The sequence below is a fragment of the Anomaloglossus baeobatrachus genome, chromosome 5 (assembly GCF_048569485.1).
Source record: "Anomaloglossus baeobatrachus isolate aAnoBae1 chromosome 5, aAnoBae1.hap1, whole genome shotgun sequence".
Lineage (NCBI taxonomy): Eukaryota > Metazoa > Chordata > Amphibia > Anura > Aromobatidae > Anomaloglossus > Anomaloglossus baeobatrachus.
Genome location: NC_134357.1, coordinates 251,215,079 through 251,228,212, shown reverse-complemented (window position 1 = coordinate 251,228,212; position 13,134 = coordinate 251,215,079). Strand labels below are relative to the sequence as shown.

The following is a 13,134-nucleotide window of genomic DNA, read 5'->3' as shown; positions in this document are numbered from 1 at the left end:
TAATCCCCTTTCAAGTATTTTGATGTTAATATCCAGAAAATTAAGAGACTTGTTGTTAATTTTAGTGGTAAAGCTAAGGTATATTTAGTTGACATTGATTGCTTTTACAAATCTTTCAAAGGAGGCAGAATTTCCTGACCATAAGGATATGACATTGTCAATATAACGACCCCAGTACAAAATCTGGGGACTCCAACATGCACTCTCATCTTCTCAAAGTGTCATCCCACCAGTCCGGGAGCAAATTAGCATGTGTGGGAGCACATGGGCTCCCCATTGCTGTGCCCCTGTGCTGGTGGTAGACTTTTCCACCACATGAATAGTTATGCTTCAAGGTAAATTCCAATAAATCCAAAATAAAGGTGTTGTGTGCCCTATACTGTAAGCCTCTTGTTTTGAGGTAATATTCAACTGTTTTGAGACCAGGCTCATGTGAAATACTACTATACCATTCCTCCACATCTATTGAGGCTAAGTGAACTGTATCACTTAGGACAAACTCCCCAGTTTATTCAAGAGAGGTCCAGTGTGTCTGGGACATATGTGGGCAATGATACAAAAAATTCCTCAAGACTTTGTCATTAGTTATCCTGCAGTTTTGTGTGATAGATCCAATTCCTGATATTATGGGGTGTGCTTTTAAGGGTTAAGCACCTTTGAAGTGCATAATAGGTTGGAATCCCATTGAACACCTTGCACAGTGTCATACAAAATACAGTTTGAAGAGCAAGCCAGGGACCACAGCCAGAAACATGACTTATCCAGCGCCTCTCCCGGCCTGCTTTTCCACATTTCACCCTAGTTGATTGACAGGTCTCTCTCATGTGTATACTCAAGAAATATGTTAATCATCTGAAGCATCTACCAGTTGCCATCTAATAATCTATTTCAATAGCATAATCCGAAAATTAAGGCAACATTCCAGATGATTGAGATGTAAATAAATGTGGTTTATTTGCTCATGTGCCTAATAGCAAATCTTATCTTGGCTGTGTATCAGAATAAGAGGAACCATATGCGGCTTTTTTTTTTTTATTATTATTATTATTTAAATAAATAATTTTTAAAAAAAGACATGCTCTTCCCCCCAATTTTGATACCAAGCCAAGGTAAAGCAAGACAGCTGGGGGTTGGTAGTCTCAGACAGGGGAGGTCCACGCTTATTGGGCCGCCCCCCAGCCTAAAAATAACAAGGTGCAGCCGCCCAAGATTATCTATTAGATGCGACAAGCTCAGCGCTTAATCCAGCTCTTCTGTAGCCCTGGTGCAGTCGCAATCAGGATAATAAGGGGTTAATAACAGCCCACAGCTGCTACTAAGTCCCAGATTAAAAATGGCACAGACATCTATGAGACACCTCATCACTAATCTGTAAGTGAAAGTAAATAAACACAAACACCGAAAAAATATTTTACTTGGAATAAAATACAAATAAAATGCAAAAGCACCCTCTTTCACCACTTTATTAACTCCCAAACACCCCTGCAGGTGTGATGTAATCCACATGAGATCCCACGACGATTCTGTGGATGGATACCTGGCCTTGGTATTTCCCTTGTCATATCTTTAAACTTGTCAAGAGCTAGATATTGACTAAAAGAGCCACTTAATATGGTGGTTATGGTGGTCTCCTAAAAAGAGCCACTCCTTGGCTAGGTCCTTCCCGGAGGGATATCTGGCTATTTTCCGTGTCAAGACTCCTAACAGAGGTTCCAGGACCCTTTTGATTTGCATACTTCCCAGGAGGCAATTCACCTAGGATTTCACTGTGTTGAGCGCCTTTGCTGGCTATCGGAAGTGTTTTCTCTGGCTGGTCTCCCCGAGATCAGTGATTGTTTCGCAATCAAGAAGGGAAAAAGCAGGTGAGAAGCGCTGCTTCCTGAATCCGAGGGCCACGGTGCCGTGGTCTGGTGGATCGTTTTGACCCCATTCAGGGATGGGGGTTCATCCGGCAGGCAGGCCTCACAGCCGGGGTGTTTGTGTCTCGACGGGATGTGGTGCAGCACCATCCCAGGGGACACCCCGAGCAAAATTTGGAGCCAGAGGATATGGTCACTTATACTCGGCATTGTGGAGAACGGGGCTGGTACGCCCTAGATGTGATCAAACAAATGATGATGGAGAAAGAATTTGTACCGTCGTCGGTGGTGTGTAGCCGTAAGGAAGTATGGTTATGGAACCCGGTACCCTAATGTCATTTATGGAATGTTAGTGAATCTGTGTTTTCTTTTATTGTTTTTCAAAGTTTATTATTTTTCATATAGAGTAAAGTCATAAAGAGAAGAGTTTTAATCAACCAGGTTTAAATCAATAGAGAATGTCACCTGATCAAGAAAAAGTTAATATTGTATGTGCACCAGGTGCATGGACCCCATTATTTGTATTTTGACCCTGTGTTTAGTAGTAAAAATGGGCCATGGTCACGGGACTGGTTGTGACCAACACAGACTTGTGTTATTGTAAATAGTTGCACCTTTTGTGCCTACTGGTGTCATCTTTTGCAACACCCGGTACCTTAACCTGGACACAGACCCACGAATAGGTATGCAGCGGGTCAGGTTGTTTGGGTGGTGGGTTGATGGGGTCCGGGACGTTGGGACTGGACTGTCACAGGAAGAGGCTGCAATGGAGCAGGTTGAGCCTCCTCTACTAACTTAACCAGTAGCGTTCCATTGTTGATATGATGAACTCAAAAGTTCGAGGACGAGCTACGTTTAACTAAGGGGGAATGTGACGCCCCTGTTCTATCGGGCCGTCACAGGGTATTGCACAATCTTCCCTCCCGTGTAGTATCCACCTCCTTCTTGGTTTTGGGTCCCTAACCATATGATGTTGCTTACATCAGCTAATCAAATCCTAGATACACCCTGCACCACACCCACCAAACACACCAGTGGACGGCTTGACTGGAATAGAGTTGCCCACCTGGGGGGTTGGGGAGGGGAGGTGAGGAGTGTCAAAAGGAGAGAGTAGTCTGGAAGTGAAAGGGAGAGGAGGTCGGGAGCGAGGCTCCTGGGAAACAATCTAGGTGGCAGACGGTGGTCTAGGCCTAGAGGTGACGCCCCCAGTTGCAGGGAATCATGCCAAGGGGCACGGATCTGTTGAGGAGGACAGCTGGCGGTCTTGCACCATCACCGGGTTGGGACCAAGGTATGACAGGGTACGTGGACCCTAGGTCAAGGAGTAGCTTCAGGCAACCCGATAATTCACCCACGGAGAACAAAGCCTTCAAGATTCGTTCTCCATCCGCTCCAAAATCGGGGCACTAGCGCAACGAGGAGGATAGGACTTTCCAATCCAAAACGGTCCAGAAAATCCCAAGCGTGAGCCCTGAGAGCAAGCTCCCACACTTAGCCATATTGGAGACCGAGACCCAGCAAGTTTCACACTACCGGGACCACCAAAGAAGTATACTTAGTGCCAGGAGGCAGGTCACGGATCACCAGGCAGCACCATTGGGGTCGGGACCAGAACTAAGCTCCCCTCAGTGGCAGCGATGTCCAGAGACTTGTTTTACCAGTTGTCGGTGTCTGCTTAATGGACTGAGTGAGTACCAAAGTGACCCCCTGTATCCCACGGCACCCCTCACTGAGTTCTGGGGTATCCCCCTACCCGTGCAGGGTTCTAACACCTGGCTGCCCCATTCCATCAACCCCGAATACTCCCAACTGCAGCGGTGGTTCTCCTAATTACCACATACCACGGTTGGCGTCACGAAACCTATACAATCCCTTGTAAATATCCCCTTCATTTGAGTGGCCACGTGACCCCCAGGTCCAGAGACCCTCGAGCCACTGAGAACCCGGATCCAAGCAGCCTGGATGCTGGCACGGGGGCGGCACATTAGAAAATATTTGATCATCAACTCTCCTATGTGGGTGTAATATTGAGGATCATGCTCCCTTTTTTACAAGGCTAGACACATACATGATGCAAAAAAGAGGAGGGGATGTATATTAGGAACAGAGCGTTGTAGGAATGAAAAAAAGACCAACAGAATCAGGGGATAGCAGTATTTAGATCAGATAAAGTGTTTACATATTTAGGGCAATTGATATATCGTTTTTCAATAAGGATTAATGTTCAGCATGCGTATTCGCCTCTGTTCAATACTGGGTAGAGCATCAGGGTGCTCAGGTACATTCTTTACTCTATCAAGTATCGTGGGTGCTCGAGCGTCAGGCTCAAGTCCCCACCACACATGTTTCATGGCAATCAATTTCTATTATGAAGACACTAAGGGGGGCGATGTCAGTGGGGTCATGTCGAAAGTGACGCACTTCCTGCGTCGCTCTCGACATCGTAGTGTGTAAATCCTAGATGATACGATTAACGATCGCAAAAGCGTCGTAATTGTATCATCGGTGTAGCGTCGGCGAATTCCATAATTACGCTGACGCGATGGTCCGATGTTGTTCCTCGCTCCTGCGGCAGCACACATAGCTGTGTGTGAAGCCGCAGGAGCGAGGAACATCTCCTACCTGCGTCACCGGGGCTCCCGTCGCCTATGCGGAAGGACAGAGGTGGGCGGGATGTTTACATCCCGCTCATCTCCGCCCCTCCGCTCCTATTGGCCGCCTGCCGTGTGACGTCGCAGTGATGCCGCACATCCCGCCCCCTTAATAAGGAAGCGGTTCGCCGGCCACAGCGACGTCGTACGGCAGGTGAGTGCATGTGAAGCTGCCGTAGCGATAATATTCGCTACGGCAGCTATCACAAAGATATTGCAGCTGCGACGGGGGCGGGGACTATCGCGCTCGGCATCGCAGCATCGGTTTGCGATGTCGTAGTGTGCAAAGCCCGCCTTAGTCTTCTGTGTGGAGTTTCCCCATCAACTTGCACTAAATGCAGTTAGTCCGCAGTTTACAAAAAACACATATGTTGTAAGTGCGTAAATCGAGAAGAGCCAAGACAAAGCGCTAGAATTGGCTTAGATTATGATTAGTTTATGTGATTAGATTATGTGATGCGTCACTTCTGGAGTGGCTGCGGGCTGCTATTTTTTGTCTGGGAATGGCCCAATAACCATGGACCTTCACAACCTGATAATATCAGCCTGCAGCTGTCTGCTTTGCCTCCTGTTAGTATCTTTCGGAAACATGCTCAAATTTCAAAATTACTTTTATTATATTTGCTACTCCAATCAAGCCCGTCCAAGCATTGGATCCGCTCGATTCGAGGACCGAGCACTCAAGAATCTTAGTGCTCACTTATCACTAATCAGGACATGTGATTGAACAATAAACAAGTGACTATAGGACTTTTAGTTTTCTTTTTCTGTATAGTGGCCCATTACACTTGATTTACATTTCCCTTCACAAAGGCATGGTATGAATGAACGTTGGACCTTACAGTTAAAAATACTATATGATTGATTGTTGCAAAATAAATTATCTAAGCAATTCAGAACTTAACCTCACCATTCTAAAGGGGGCTTTACACGCAACGACATCGCTAGCGATGTCGCTCGTGAAAGCACCCGCCCCGTCGTTTGTGCGTCACAGGCAAATCGCTGCCCATGGCGCACAATATCGCTAGGCCCCGTCACATGGACTTACCTGCCTAACGATGTCGCTGTGGCCAGCAAACAGCCTCTTTTCTAAGGGGGCGGTTCGTGCGGCGTCACCGCGACGTCACACGGCAGCCGTCCAATTGAAGCTGAGGGGCGGAGAGCAGCTGTATGAAAGTGACGCCCACCTCGTTGCCAGAGGACGCAGTTATGGTGTTGTTCGTCGTTCCTGGGGTGTCACACGTAGCGATGTGTGCTGCTTCAGGAACGACGAACAACCCCATCAACGATATTTGGAATTTGAGCGACGTGTCAAGGATCAACGATTAGGTAAGTATATGTGATCATTAGCAGTCATTTGTACGTGTCATACGCAACGACGTTGCTAACAAGGACGGATGTGCGTCACGAATTCCGTGACCCCAACGACATCTCGTTAGCGATGTCGTTGCGTGTAACGGGGCGTTAAAACAAATAACAACTCAATGTTTCATTGAGACCACAGATCAGTATTATCTTGACACAGACCAATATAACTTGTCACAGGAGTGGAAAAACTGTCCATATATTTGAAGATGTGATGGTTATATAATGCATTGTTATGTTTTAAATGTGTTTTTATCTGTGTGATGGTTTAGATGCGCTTAGTTAACTGAAGACCGGGTTATTGGGACCAGCCCACAATGGGAGGAATTCCTTGAGCACAAGGAAAGCTGTTTCCTGTTTGTTAGAGGGATAGGGAAAAGTATTGAGAAGTGAACAGACCTATGGTCTTATTTTTCGCAGACCTGAATATAGATGGGTGTTTGTGTGTTATGAAAGGAGACCACATATCAGATCGTAATTTCTGAATGAAACAAAGACAAAGTGGCAGCAGATGGATTCTGGAAATCAGGCAAGGGGTCTAGCAAGGACTCACCCAAAGGAAGGATTCTTTATCTAAGGCAAGAAGGTCTTAAGCACATAACTACAATGGGCAACAGTTGAAAAAAATATTCTGCTGACCGAAGTATTTTTACTGATTTTACCGGAATGAAAGTTGCTTATTCCAGATATCAGAAGTCAACAAATATGCAATGTATCAATTTTTTCCACAAATGACAATTGTTTGATTAAAGGTTTTAAAGTCGAATATCAAGGCTAATAAGAAATCAATATTGCAAAGTCTATGGGTCCAATTCATATTAATTAAAGCTTTCATGCCAGTATTCTGGTGTAAAAAAAACTTTGAAGAGTTGCATAATTTTGAATCAACTTGAGGCTGCACTAAAATATTGCCACTTTTGTATTCTCGCTCAATTTTCAGCCAGCTCTGACAAAAGTGGGCAGAGCTGAGGTAGAACGGGGGAGTTGTGACTGCTGCTCACTGCATTCAAGAACCACTTCCATTTATACATTTTTTTTAATAAATGCTTGTCTATATGTAATTTAGTGAGAATGTATTAATACACGCCTACCGCCACACTCTCCAGGATCCAGTGTTGTTCTTCACTGTTTCTCAGTGAAGTCACCCATCTGCAGACTCTCTGGATTATGCTGCGCCTTGCATGACACTTTTAGTTACAAGTGAAAAGGTTTTGGTACCATGTTAGCCAGTTGAAAAATTATTGAATGTTCTCAGTGAAAGGAACAAAATTATAATCTTGTGATACCTTTTAATAGCTAACTAAAATAAAATAAAGTGATGTTAAAAAGCAAGCTTTCAAGACATCTCAGGTCCCTTCATCAGGCATGGTATGACAAAATATCTGAAGAAACACAAATATATGCACAAACAGAGCAGAGGGATGACATAATAAAAAAACATTTAAATAAACAAACACTGAGCTTAGAAAGTGAATCCTTAATTAGCTTTGATTAGTGATATGAGAGTTTTATTGTCCCAATATCCATGTAGGATCAGAGGTCTGGTGAGTCTCTGGAATAAACTCCTCGGATTTTGTAATGGGCCGTAAATCCTCCTGACAGGTTGAGTCCTGTGTCCACAGAGTTAAACATTTTAATGAATTTGTATTCCCAGACCCTGCAATGGCTCTGTGATCTGAAGTTGCCTTTTAATATGACAACTTTCATATGGTTTATGTTGTGTCCTGAAGCGCAGATATGTTTGGCCACAGGTAAATGGATTTCTTTGTCTGCAATTGTGTGGCGGTGAGATCTCATCCTTGCTCTCAGTCTCTGTCCTGTTTCTACAACATAGAGGCCCCCAATAGGACATATAGTGCACAGGATTAAGTACACCATGTTGGAAGAGGAACATGTGAATGTCCCAGGAATTTTATAGTCCTTCTGTGTGTTAGGGATCTGTATCCGGTGTTTAGTCTCTACATGAGTGCAGGTTTTTCAGCTCTTTACATTGCAAGGATAAGTTCCTCTTGGTGTGTCTGAGGGCATAGAACTTCGGATCATGATGCTCCTTAAATTAGGAGGTTGCCTGTAGCATAGCAATGGAGGATCTTTGAATATTGTTTTTAACCGGTTGTCCTTGTGTAGAATGTGGTGAAGTTTCTTGGCAGTTCTTCTCAGTACCTCAAGCTGTGGGTTGTATGTCACCACCAGAGGTACTCGACTATTTTTGTTTGTATTGAAGCAGTTCACGTCTAGGGGTCCTTGTTGCTCTAATGATCTGGTCATCTATGGAGGTGGGGTGGTAGCCTTGGTTTAGAAATGTCTTTTTGAGGCTATGTCCGCACGTTGCTTTTTACCTGCTTTTTACCTGCTTTTTTGCTGCTTTTTCAACTGCAGCGTTTAATGCCAAAATGGTTGTGTTCTGCTTTTCAAGCAAAGTCTATGGGAATTTGGGTTTCTTGTCCGCACTATGCAGTTCAAACTGCAGCCTTTTTGTTGCAGAACTTTGGTCAAAAACTCAGCTTTGCAGTGCAAAACCCAAATGGCAAAAACAATTGACATGTCAATTGTTTTTGCCATTTGGGTTTTGCACGGCAAAGCTGAGTTTTTCACCAAAGTTCTGCAACAAAAAGGCTGCAGTTTGAACTGCATAGTGCGGACAAGAAACCCAAATTCCCATAGACTTTGCTTGAAAAGCAGAACACAACCATTTTGGCATTAAACGCTGCAGTTGAAAAAGCAGCAAAAAAGCAGGTAAAAAGCAGGTAAAAAGCAACGTGCGGACATAGCCTAAGATGGGTTAAGTGTTCATCCCTGTCTGCAGGGCTGGAACAGATACGATTATATCTGAGGGCCTGACTGTAGACAATGGGGTTTTTAATGTGTTTGGGGTGAAATCTGTCCCATCTGAGGTATGTGGGACAGTCAATAGGTTTCCAATACACCGATGTCTGGATTGAACCATTTTGAATTTTTATGGTTGTATCCAGGAAGGTGATTTCTGTTTTTGAGTGTTCCAATGTCAAGTTTATGGTAGGATGAAATGCATTGAATTTTTCAGAAATTTTAGAAGCTCCTGTTCAGATTTGGTCCAGATTATTAAGATGTCATCGATGAAACGGAGATAGGCCAATGGTTTGAGGTTTCAGGATGCTAAAAAGTCATTTTCCAGTTTAGCCATGAAAAGGTTGGCATACTGTGGTGCCATTTTGCTTCCCATAGCAGTTCCTGTACGTTGTAAGTATAGCTCCTCGCCAAAAGAGAAAAAGTTGTGTGTGAGGATGAATTTGGTGAGTCTTAATACAGACTCAGGAGGGATCCCATTAGCTACAAGAAACATTTGGCAGGCGGTTAGTCCGTCTTCATGTGGGATATTAGAGTATAAGGATTCCACATCCATGGTAGCTAAGATGGTACTCTCGGCTAGGGGACCTATTGTAGATAGCTTTTTCAAAAGGTCAGTGGTGTCCTGTATATAGCTGGCTGTGTTTTTCACCAGTGGCTTAAGGACATTTTCTACCCACCCAGAGAGTTTTTCAGTGAGCGTTCCCACCCCTGAGATGATTGGCCTCCCTGGTTACCTGGTTTATGAATCTTGGGTAGCATACAGAAAACTCCCACCCTTGGATTCTCAGGTATTAGGTCCAGAAGGTTTGTGAAGTCTGAACCCAGACATCTGATGACTTTTTTCAATTCCCTTATATATTTTGGGGTTGGGTTATCATCCAGTCTAGTGTAGTACTGTATATCCATCAGTTGTCTGTTTGCTTCTTTAATGTAGTCCGTTGTATTCAGGAGAACTATGGCACCCCCTTTATCTGCTGGCTCAATAGTGATCTCCTTGCTTTTCTTCAGGCTGTGAATTGCCCTTCTCTCCTGCACACTGATATTAGATGTTTCTTTTGCTTTTTGGTCCAATATTGTTGACTGTACCGAATATCTAAATGACTCAATATACTGGTTCAAAATGGTGTTGCGGCCAGGAGGAGGTGTCCAGTCAGATGTTTTCTTGCTCTCTGTTTTGATTTGTGTTTGGCTGTTTAGAAGCTTCAATTTTTCTTTAGCATCAAAGAATTCCTTCAGTCTCAGTCTCAGACTCCTTTTAGGAGACTGAGACTGAAGGAATTCTTTGATGCTAAAGAAAATTTGAGAATTTCCAGGATTTAATTTGAAGTAATTAATTGGTGAAGAAGAGAGTGTTGGAGAATCTTTATTCAAATAAACTTTTTTTTTCTTGTGTATATTTTTTTAACTCTATACTTGCCAAGTTAGTAATAGAGGTGTCTGATAAATTGCTATCCATTACTAACCCCTGAACTTTATGTCAGCTGTCAATTCACAACACACATCAACCCCACAAGTATAACCCTAATTGCCAATGCACCAGGGCAATTGGAAAGCGTAGGGTAAACAGACAGAATTGAGGGGTTTAATGCGTGTGACACTTCTGGGGTGACTGTGGGCTTCTATTTTAAGGCTGGGAAGGTCCCAATAACCACGGACCTTCTCAGCGTGATAATACCAGTCCCTTGCTGTCTGCTTTATCTTTCCTGGTTATCAAAAATAGGGTGGACTCATCGCCTTTTTTTAAAAAAATTATTCAAATAAATAATTTAAAAAAAAAACGCCTAAGGGTCCCATCTGTGTTGAATAACCAGCCAAGGTAAAGCAGAAAGCTGAGGGTTGCAGTCCGTAGATGTCTGTTTTATCTGTGCTGGTTATCAAATTAGGTAAGAGCTCACGTCATTTTTTTTAGCTTTATTATTCAAAGTAGTGTACAGTCATTTTCCGCATGCAGTAATGCTTGTTTATTAACTGCATTGAAGGCTTTTAAAACTTTATTAATGTACATACAGTGCTAAAAATTCGAACTCAGACACAGACTTTTTCTTAAAAGTCAATATTCGAGTCCAAGCCCCGGACACCCAGTGTCCAGTACGAACCCTGAACTGTACCGCTCACTCATCCCTAATCAGAAGCTATAGCAAATGTAATATGATGACAAAAAATCATTCCAGCAAAATGTGTGCTCCAAATGATGATCCTTCTAAGCCAGGGATGTGAAACTCAAATACACAGAGGGCCAATGTTAAATACTTGGAGAAAGTCATGGGCCAACCTAGTTATGGGCCCCACATAGTCCACCATACAAAATAATGGGTCCCAAGCCCTCCATACAGAATAATGGACCCCACATAGTCATCCATACAGAATAATGAGGTCCACATAACCCTCCAAACAGAATAATGGGCCCCATATAGTCCTCCATATAGAAAAATGGGCACCTGGCATTGCGAGCCAAATAAAATCAGCCAGTGGTGGGGTTTTTTTAGGTAACAATGGTAATATATGCAGTTATTTATATAGCAAATGGTTAAATACACTGGCTGTCGCATGATGTCTGACATCAGCATAATTAGTGAACACATATCCAAAACTGGCGGAAACACAAAAAAACCTGTCCAATAAAGATTGAAAAAGAATTTGTCAATGAATACTACTAATATATTTACTTTGTGGTGTGATCAACAGACTCGTTCAAGCCCTCTGGTGTTAAAGTGCATATTTTAAAAATCCCAAAAGATTCTCTATTAACTTATCAATCGAAGCGATATTGTGTGTTCCACCCAGAATCAAATCGATTTTAATCAATTTTACACCTATTGGATCCTTAGCATGTTCAATGAAAAAAATTAAACACTATGTATCAATAAATGTGTCTATATATATATGACTGCGTGTATTCCCGTTCTGTCCTGAGGAAGGAACCAAACCAGTACTGAAATGCTATCACGTTCTCTTTAATGCAATAAATATAATTTTTTATTTTGTCCATGGTTGCCTTGATATAGATCGTGCCTTTTTGTGTGCACAGTCCCTTTCTGTTACTTCTGAAGAGCCAAATACTTTCAGTTCTGCAGGTGGAGAAGCGAGCCGTGTCTTACGTAAGTGTTGTGCCTCCATTTGCACATTCTCCGTCGGTCAGTGCACCTTTTCTAATCATCTCAGTTCCTTTTACGCTTTCAGTTTTACACTAAGGAGCTTTTCTCCTTCTGCTACTCCTATTATTTATTATCTTGTAGTAAGCTCACATAGGGATATGGGAACATTTTGTTAAGGTTCTCACACTTTATAGTGGCTTCAACTGTAATTCTCAGTGCTATAAAAGAAACAGCAAACCCTAATAAATAGCCAAGGAGTCAAAAATAGATTTCAGGAAAATCAAATCACGGGTGACAATACACTGTCCACACCACAGTGTGAGCACTTCACCAATCAAGTCTCAAAATGTAAAATTTCTGGAGCAAATATATACACATGATAGAAAGCTGAAGTGTCTAACTATGCCCCATAGATATGTACCTGTAACCATGTTATAAGGCTCCAGCAAGACACAAATATACAGATATACTCACAAGTCTACTTACCGTATCTATAATCCCGAGGACTGATTTACAACACCTCTAGCGCAAACACCCACCTGTTTTCTTGTGTTGTCGTAACCTCACCAGCTTAGTCAGTTCCTCGTATGATGGAAAAAGCAGGGCGTTATGATGTTCTGTAAATCTTACACAGGGTCACCAGAAAGGAAGATTCATTTTTATTATGCCTACTTCCTTGAGAAATTTGAGACTGTATGTTATATTTAGAGTTGCTCTACCACTTTTATACTGACCTACAGTATCTTAAAGGAAACCTGTAATACTATTAACATGCAGATATAAGGTAATCTACAAGTTAATAGCATTATAATGATACCTGGATTCTATGCTGAAAGAGCAGCTCCTGAGAGAAAATTAGCTTAATTTCTCCCAGGAGCTGCCGGTCTTCTGTCACAGAGGTGTGTCGACTTGGCATAGTCAATGCTCACTGTGAATTGCGGCAGTAAGCACTAGAGTTGAGCGCGGTTCGCGGTTCGAGGTTCTCCAGTTCGTAGCTCGAGTGATTTTGGGGGCTGTTCTAGATCGAACTAGAACTCGAACTTTTTGCTAAAGCTCGATAGTTCTAGATACGTTCGAGAACGGTTCTAGCAGCAAAAAGACAAGCTAATTACTAGCTGGCTTTCCACTGTAATAGTGTAAGTCACTCTGTGACTCACACTATTGTGAAATTTCAGCGTATAGTGTGCGGGAACAGCGCATTCAGATCACTGCTGTTTGGATAATGGCGATCGACTTTTTTTTTTTCCTTGTCTTCCTTCCCTAAGCGCGCGCGTGTAGTGGGGCGGGCCAGCATGTCGGCCAATCCCAGACACACACACACAGCTAAGTGGACTT

At 43.0% G+C, this 13,134-nt stretch overlaps 1 protein-coding gene across 2 annotated transcripts in view; it reads right to left on the bottom strand.

The window, feature by feature from the left end:
- LOC142309909 (membrane-spanning 4-domains subfamily A member 4A-like) overlaps positions 1-12,409 on the bottom strand; it is a 184,838-nt gene extending 172,429 nt beyond the window's left edge. The window contains exon 1 of one of the 2 annotated variants that reach the window (XM_075347370.1): positions 12,339-12,409. The gene's annotated coding sequence lies outside the window, so the exon portion shown is untranslated. Of the gene's footprint in view, positions 1-12,285; positions 12,319-12,338 lie in introns of those variants that run through there. The other variant, XM_075347371.1, reaches the window with a different exon arrangement.
- Positions 12,410-13,134: the final 725 nt, after the last annotated feature.